The sequence below is a fragment of the Bos javanicus genome, chromosome 11, assembly GCF_032452875.1.
Source record: "Bos javanicus breed banteng chromosome 11, ARS-OSU_banteng_1.0, whole genome shotgun sequence".
Classification (NCBI taxonomy): Eukaryota; Metazoa; Chordata; class Mammalia; order Artiodactyla; family Bovidae; genus Bos; species Bos javanicus.
The window spans coordinates 91,992,339-92,001,007 of NC_083878.1; positions in this window are offsets into that span (position 1 = coordinate 91,992,339).

Sequence of the window (8,669 nt, forward strand, 5' to 3'; positions counted from 1 at the left end):
ATCTGAGGCTTTTTTCTGGACTTTTTATCTTTCCATCATGCTGAGTCAACAGCCAGAGAAGGGGTCTGGGTGGGGCTACTGATAACAATTATCAAAATGAAAGAGATTGCAACTGCATGATAGTGGGAGGAGGACTGTGTTAAGAACCTAAGGTGTTCCCTTGGAGTTCCTTATTAGACAGTGCTTATGAGAAAACCAGCAATCCAGTAAAGACCCACTAAAGAGTCAGACACCAGACAACAAAGATATAAAGCCACCACACTAGATAAAGAATCATGTATAGATGAGCTTCTAACAGAGGGCAAGGAACACGAAATCAGTGATAGAAGGAAGAAATGATAAATGTGAATTTGACTCTGTAACCAGCTACAAAAATGAAGACTGCCACAGGCCTGCACATTTTTCTTATATTTACATTACAAATAGAAAGTTGATGTATATAGTTATATACGTATGTATGTCTTTATATGTTAACCAAAGGAAATGTCAATCCACTCCAATAGTCTTGCCTGGGAAATTTCATGGACAGAGAAGACTGGTGGGCTATAGTCCATGGGGTTGCAAAGAGTTAGACATGACTGAGTGACTAGCACACGCACAATTTTTTTCCTTATTTGTTTCTTCTACAATTTCTTTCTTAATGAGGAGTGGTTATTTCTTTTATTTCCAATTTATATCAGAGTTCACCAAACTATGAAGAGTCATGTACCATTCTGAGGGAGGAGACCTCATATTATCTTGGGTTCTTGAACATGGGGAGGGAAATAATGTCAGATGGTAATTTGTGTTTGACCTTTTTGAGAAGAAAGTGATTCTTTACCTGTACAAAAGTTAGTTGAATTCTGTAAAGTGGAAACATAAAGTTGTTTTATGAGAGTTAGGTATGGGTGGAAGGATGAGAATGGCCATTTCAAGGCAGAATGGGTGGGTTGTGGTAGCCATTTTTCTGCCAACGGTTGGGTCTCTCATTTTTCTCATCTGCCCAGTGCAGCAGGTACCTATATTTCCAGTATAGGTAAATATATAATATAAAACAATAAACCTCTGATTATTGTATAGCACCAGAAAATGGAAAACAGTAGCAGAAGAAAGCAAGGTAGAAGGGAAAAGCCCATCTGTGTGTGTGTGTGTGTGTGTGTGTGTGTGTGTGTGTGTGTGTGTGTCTGTCTTTCTCTGTCTCCTTTGGGTGGCATCTCTAGCAGTGACTAAAAATCCTCTTTGTTGTTTCATCTCATGCCAGGCAGCTCATGTTAGGTTCTAGCACTTTCTGGACATCCTACAATTTTTTTTCTCAGACCCAAGAGGGCTACTGTCTTCACTGAATGAATCAGTTCAGTTCAGTCGCTCAGTCGTGTCCGACTCTTTGCAACCCCATGAATCGCAGCACGCCAGGCCTCCCTACACATAATTTAAAAGTCTACAAATAATAAATGCTGGAGAGGGGTGGAGGAAAAGGAACGCTCCTATACTTTTGGTGGAGATGTAAGTTGTTGCAGCAGCTATGCAGAACAGTATGGAAAGTCTTTAAGAAACTGAAAATAGAGTTATCGTATGACCCAGTAATCCCACTCATGGGCATATATCTGGAGAAAACTCTAATTCATAAGGATATGTGCACCCAATATTCATAGTAGCACTATTTCCAATAGTTAAAACATGGAAAAAACCTAAGTGTCAATCAACAGAATGGATAAAGAAGATGTATATATACATATATATCTTATTTTCTCCTCAACTCTTTTATCACATATATGTCCAATCCCCTGCGTTAAATTCCCACTGTTTGAAATACCTGGAACAGTAGTTCTATTTTCCTAACTAGAACCTGACAGTTGAGAAAACCTGTATGCATGCATGCATGTGTGCATTTATGTGATATAAGTTAATTTATATAAAATAGTGTATAAGCATATATGCACAGGCACACATACATGTGTGTATGTATATATTTATGTGGTGGGTATATAAATGCATATAAAGGAAATATTGAGTGATAGGATTTTTTTAATATAAATTTATTTATTTTATGGAGGCTAATTACTTTACAATATTGTGTTGGTTTTGCCATACATTGACATGAATCCGCCACGGGTGTACATGTGTTCCCAATCCTGAACCCCCCACCCACCTCCCCCCTCCCCATACCATCCCTCTGGGTCATCCCAGTGCACCAGCCCCGAGCATCCTGTATCATGCATCAAACCTGGACTGGCGATTCGTTTCACATATGATAATATACATGTTTCAATGCCATTCTCCCAAATCATCCCACCCTCTCCCTCTCCCACAGAGTCCAGAAGACTGTTCTATACATTTGTGTCTCTTCTGCTGTCTCGCATATGGGGTTATCATTACCATCTTTCTAAATTCCATATATATGCATTAGTATACTGTATTGGTGTTTTTCTTTCTGGCTTATTTTTCTCTGTATAATAGGCTCCAGTTTCATCCACCTCATTAGAACTGATTCAAATGTATTCTTTTTAATGGCTGAGTAATACTCCATTGTGTATACATACCACAGCTTTCTTATCCATTCGTCTGCTGATGGACACCTAGGTTGCTTCCATGTCCTGGCTATTATAAACAGTGCTGCAATGAACATTGGGGTACACGTGTCTCTTTCTATTCTGGTTTCTTCAGTGTGTATGCCCAGCAGTGGGATTGCTGGGTCGTATGGCAGTTCTCAGAAAAGGCGATGGCACCCCACTCCAGTACTCTTGCCTGGAAAATCCCATGGACAGAGGAGCCTGGTAGGCTGCAGTCCATGGGGTCGTGAAGAGTCAGAGATGACTGAGCAACTTCACTTTCACTTTTCACTCTCATGCATTGGAGAAGGAAATGGCAACCCACTCCAATGTTCTTGCCTGGAGAATCGCAGGGATGGGGGAGCTTGGTGTGCTGCCGTCTATGGGGTCGCACAGAGTTGGACATGACTGAAGCGACTTAGCAGCATGGCAGTTCTATTTCCAGTTTTTTAGAATCTCCACACTATTCTCCATAGTGGCTGTACTAGTTTGCATTCCCATCAACAGTGTAAGAGGGTTCCCTTTTCTCCACACCCTCTCCAGCATTTATTGCTTGTAGACTTTTGGATAGCAGCCATTCTGACTGGCATGAAATGGTACCTCATTGTGGTTTTGATTTGCATTTCTCTGATAATGAGTGATGTTGAACATCTTTTCATGTGTTTGTTAGCCATCTGTATGTCTTCTTTGGAGAAATGTCTGTTTAGTTCTTTGGCCCATTTTTTGATTGGGTCGTTTATTTTTCTGGAATTGAGCTACAGGAGTTGCTTGTATATTTCTGAGATTAATTCTTTGTCAGTTGCTTCATTTGCTATTATTTTCTCCCATTATGAAGGCTGTCTTTTCACCTTGCTTATAATTTCCTTTGTTGTGCAGAAGCTTTTAATTTTAATTATGTCCCATTTGTCTGTTTTTGCTTTTATTTCCAATATTCTGGGAGGTGGGTCATAGAGGATCCTGCTGTGATTTATGTGGGAGAGTGTCTTGCCTATGTTCTCCTCTAGGAGTTTTATAGTTTCTGGTCTTATGTTTAGATCTTTAATCCATTTTGAGTTTATTTTTGTATATGGTGTTAGGAAACGTTCTAGTTTCATTCTTTTACAAGTGGTTGACCAGTTTTCCCAGCACCACTTGTTAAAGAGATTGTCTTTTCTCCATTGTGTATTCTTGCCTCCTTTGTCAAAGATAAGGTGCCCATATGTGCGTGGATTTATCTCTGGGCTTTCTATTTTGTTCCATTGATCTATATTTCTGTCTTTGTGCCAGTACCATACTGTCTTGATGACTGTGGCTTTGTAGTAGAGCCTGAAGTCAGGCAGGTTGATTCCTCCAGTTCCATTCCTCTTTCTCAAGATTGCTTTGACTATTTGAGGTTTTTTGTATTTCCATACAAATTGTGAAATTATTTGTTCTAGCTCTGTGAAAAATATCGTTGGTAGCTTGATAGGGATTGCATTAAATCCATAGATTGCTTTGGGTAGTATACTCATTTTCACTAACTTGATTCTTCTGATCCATGAACACGGTATATTTTTCCATCTATTAGTGTCCTCTTTGATTTCTCTCACCAGTGTTTTATAGTTTTCTATATATAGGTCTTTTGTTTCTTTAGGTAGATATATTCCTAAGTATTTTATTCTTTTCATTGCAATGGTGAATGGAATTGTTTCCTTAATTTCTCTATTTTCTCATTATTCATGTATAGGAATGCAAGGGATTTCTGTGTGTTGATTTTTATATCCTGCAACTTTACTATTTTCATTGATTAGCTCTAGTAATTTTCTGGTGGAGTCTTTAGGGTTTTCTATGTAGAGGATCATGTCATCCGCAAAGTGTGAGAGTTTTACTTCTTCTCTTCAAATTTGGATTCCTTTTATTTATTTTTCTGCTCTGGTTGCTGTGGCCAAAACTTCCAAAACTATGTTGAATAGTAGTGGTGAGAGTGGGCACCCTTGTCTTCTTCCTGACTTTAGGGGAAATGGTTTCAAATTTCACCACTGAGGATAATGTTTGCTGTGGGTTTTTCATATATAGCTTTTATTATATTGAGGTATGTTCCTTCTATTCCTGCTTTCTTGAGGGTTTTTATCATAAATGGATGTTGAATTTTGTCAAAGGCTTTCTCTGCATCTATTGAGATAATCATATGGTTTTTATTTTTCAATTTGTTAATGTGGTGTATTACATTGATTGATTTGCGGATATTGAAGAATCCTTGCATCCCTGGGATAAAGCCCACTTGGTCAAGGTGTATGATCTTTTTAATGTGTTGTTGGATTCTTATTGCTAGAATTTTGTTAAGGATTTTTGCATCTATGTTCATCAGTGATATTGGCCTGTAGTTTTCTTTTTTTGTGGCATCTTTGTCAGGTTTTGGTATTAGGGTGATGGTGGCCTCATAGAATGAGTTTGGAAGTTTACCTTCCTCAGCAATTTTCTGGAAGAGTTTGAGTAGGATAGGTGTTAGCTCTTCTCTAAATTTTCGGTAGAATTCAGCTGTGAAGCCATCTGAACCTGGGCTTTTGTTTGCTGGAAGATTTCTGATTACAGTTTCAATTTCCGTGCTTGTGATGGGTGTGTTAAGATTTTCTATTTCTTCCTGGTCCAGTTTTGGAAAGTTGTACTTTTCTAAGAATTTGTCCATTTCTTCCACGTTGTCCATTTTATTGCCATATAATTGCTGATAGTCTCTTATGATCCTTTGTATTTGTGTTGTCTGTTGTGATCTCTCCATTTTCATTTCTGATTTTATTGATTTGATTTTTCTCCCTTTGTTTTTTGATGGGTCTGGCTAATGGTTTGCCAACTTTATTTATCCTCTCAAAGAACCAGCTTTTGGCTTTGTTGATTTTTGCTATGGTCTCTTTTGTTTCTTTTGCATTTATTTCTGCCCTAATTTTTAAGATTTCTTTCCTTCTACTAACCCTGGGGTTCTTCATTTCTTCCTTTTCTAGTTGCTTTAGGTGTAGAGTTAGGTTATTTATTTGACTTTTTTCTTGTTTCTTGAGGTATGCCTGTATTGCTATGAACCTTCCCCTTAGCACTGCTTTTACAGTGTCCCACAGGTTTTGGGTTGTTGTGTTTTCATTTTCATTCCTTTGTATGCATATTTTGATTTCTTTTTTTATTTCTTCTGTGATTTGTTGGTTATTCAGCAGCAAACTGTTCAGCCTCCGTATGTTGGAATTTTTAAGTTTTTCTCCTGTAATTGAGATCTAATCTTACTGCATTATGGTCAGAAAAGATGCTTGGAAAGATTTCAATTTTTCTGAGTTTACTAAGGCTAGATTTATGGCCCAGAATGTGATCTATCCTGGAGAAGGTTCCATGTGCTCTTGAGAAAAAGGTGAAATTCATTGTTTTGGGGTGAATTGTCCTATAGATATCAGATAGGTCTAACTGGTCTATTGTATCATTTAAAGTTTGTGTTTCCTTGTTAATTTTCTGTTTAGTTGATCTGTCCATAGGTGTGAGTGGGGTATTCAAGTCTCCCGCTTTAATTGTGTTATTGTTAATTTCCCTTTCATACTTGTTAGCATTTGTCTTACATATTGCAGTGCTCCTATGTTGGATGCATATATATTTATAATTGTTATATCTTCTTGGATTGATCCTTTGATCATTATGTAGTGTCTTTCTTTGTTTCTTTTCACAGCCTTTGTTTTAAAGTCTATTTTATCTGATATGAGTTTTGCAACTCCTGCTTTCTTTTGGTCTCTATTCGCATGGAATATCTTTTTCCAGCCCTTCACTTTCAGTCCGTATATGTCCCTTGTTTCGAGGTGGGTCTCTTGTAGAAAATGTATATAGGGGTCATGTTTTTGTATCCATTCAGCCAGTCTTTGTCTTTTGGTTGGGACATTCAACCCATTTACATTTAAGGTAATTATTGATAAGTATGATCCTATTGCCATTTACTTTGTTGTTTTGGGTTCGAGTTTATGCACCCTTTCTGTGTTTCCTGTCTAAAGAAGATCCTTTAGCATTTGTTGGAGAGCTGTTTTGGTAGTGCTGAATTCTCCCAGCTTTTGCTTGTCTGTAAAGCTTTTGATTTCTCCTTCATATTTGAATGAGATCCTTGCTGGGTACAGTAATCTGGGCTGTAGGTTATTTTCTTTCATCACTTTAAGTATGTCCTGTCATTCCCTCTGGCCTGAAGAGTTTCTATTGAAAGATCAGCTGTTATCCTTATGGGAATCCCCTTGTGTGTTATTTGTTGTTTTTCCCTTGCTGCTTTTAATATTTGTTCTTTGTGTTTGATCTTTGTTAATTTGATTAATATGTGTCTTGGGGTGTTTTGCCTTGGGTTTATCCTGTTTTGGACTCTCTGGATTTCTTGGACTTGGGTGATTATTTCCTTCCCTATTTTAGGGAAGTTTTCAACTATTATCTCCTCAAGTATTTTCTCATGGTCTTTCTTTGTGTCTTCTTCTTCTGGGACTCCTATGATTCGAATGTTGGCACATTTAACATTGTCCCAGAGGTCTCTGAGATTGTCCTCATTTCTTTTAATTCGTTTTTCTTTTTTCCTCTGTTTCATTTATTTCTACCATTCTATCTTCTACCTCACTTATCCTATCTTCTGCCTCCGTTATTCTACTGTTGGTTCGCTCCAGAGTGTTTTTTATCTCATTTATTTCATTATTCATTATATATTGACTCTTTTTTTTTCTTCTAGGTCCCTGTTAAACCTTTCTTTCATCTTCTCAATCCTTGTCTCCAGGTTATTAATCTGTAACTCCATTTTGTTTTCAAGATTTTGGATCATTTTCACTATCATTATTTGGAATATCAGGTAGATTCCCTATCTTCCTCTTTTGTTTGGTTTGGTGGGCATTCATCCTGTTCCTTTACCTGCTGGGTATTTCTCTGCCTCTTCATCTTGTTTATATTGCTGTGTTTGGGGTGGCCTTTCCATATTCTGGCAGTTTGTGGAGTTCTCTTTATTGTGGAGTTTCCTTGCTGTGCGTGGAGTTGGACGGGTGGCTTGTCAAGGTTTCCTGATTAGGGAAGCTTGTGTCGGTGTTCTGGTGGGTGGAGCTGGATTTCTTATCTCGGGAGTGCATTGAAGTGTCCAGTAATGAATTATGAGATGCCAATGGGTTTGGAGTGACTTTGGGCAGCCTGTATATTGAAGCTCAGGGCTATGTTTCTGTGTTGCTGGATAATTTGCATGGTATGTCTTGTTCTGGAGCTTGTTGGCCCTTGGGTGGTGCTTGGTTTCAGTGTAGGTATGGAGGCATTTGATGAGCTTCTATCAATTAATGCTCCCTGAAGTCAGGAGTTCTCTGGTGTTCTCAGGATTTGGACTTAAGCCTCCTGCCTCTGGTTTTCAGTCATATTCTTACAGTAACCTCAAAACTTCTCCATCTATACAGCACCAATGATAAAACATCTAGGTTAATGATGAAAAGTTTCTCCACAGTGAGAAACACCTGGAGAGGTACACAGAGTTACATGGAGAAGAGAAGAAGGAGGGAAATAGAGGTGACCAGGAGGAGAAGAGGGGGAATCAAAAGAGGCAAGAGCAAGCTAGCCAGTAATCACTTCTCTATGTGCTCTCCACAGTCTGGATCACTCAGAGATGTTCACATAGTTACACAGAGAAGAGAATAAGGAGGAAGGAGACAGAGGTGACCAGGAAGTTAAAAGGGGGAATCAAAAGGAGAGAGACAGATCCAGCCAGTAATCAGTTCCCTAAGTGTTCTCCACAGTCCAGAACACACAAAGAGATTCACAGAGTTGGGTAGAGAAGAGAAGTGGGAGGGAGGAGATAGAGGCGACCTGGTGGAGAAAAAGGAGAGTCCAAAGGGGGAGAGAGCAGTCAAGCCAGTAATCTCACTCCCAAGTAAAAATGGGTACTGAAGATTGGGTTCTTAAAAGTACAAAATTGCTAACAAATACCAAAAAGCAAAGATTAAAAATCTAGGGTAGAGGTTGGATTCTCAAAAATACAATATTAAAGAAATTTTTTTTAAGTTACAAAAATTATAAAAAATATATATATGAAGTTGGCTTTAAAAAATAGGGTCTTTTTTTGCAAAGTAATAGGTTATAAAAATGAAAATTAAAGGAGTAATAGAGGACTTAAAAATAAAAAAAATTAATTTAAAGAATGATAATAGTAAAAATATATCTAGG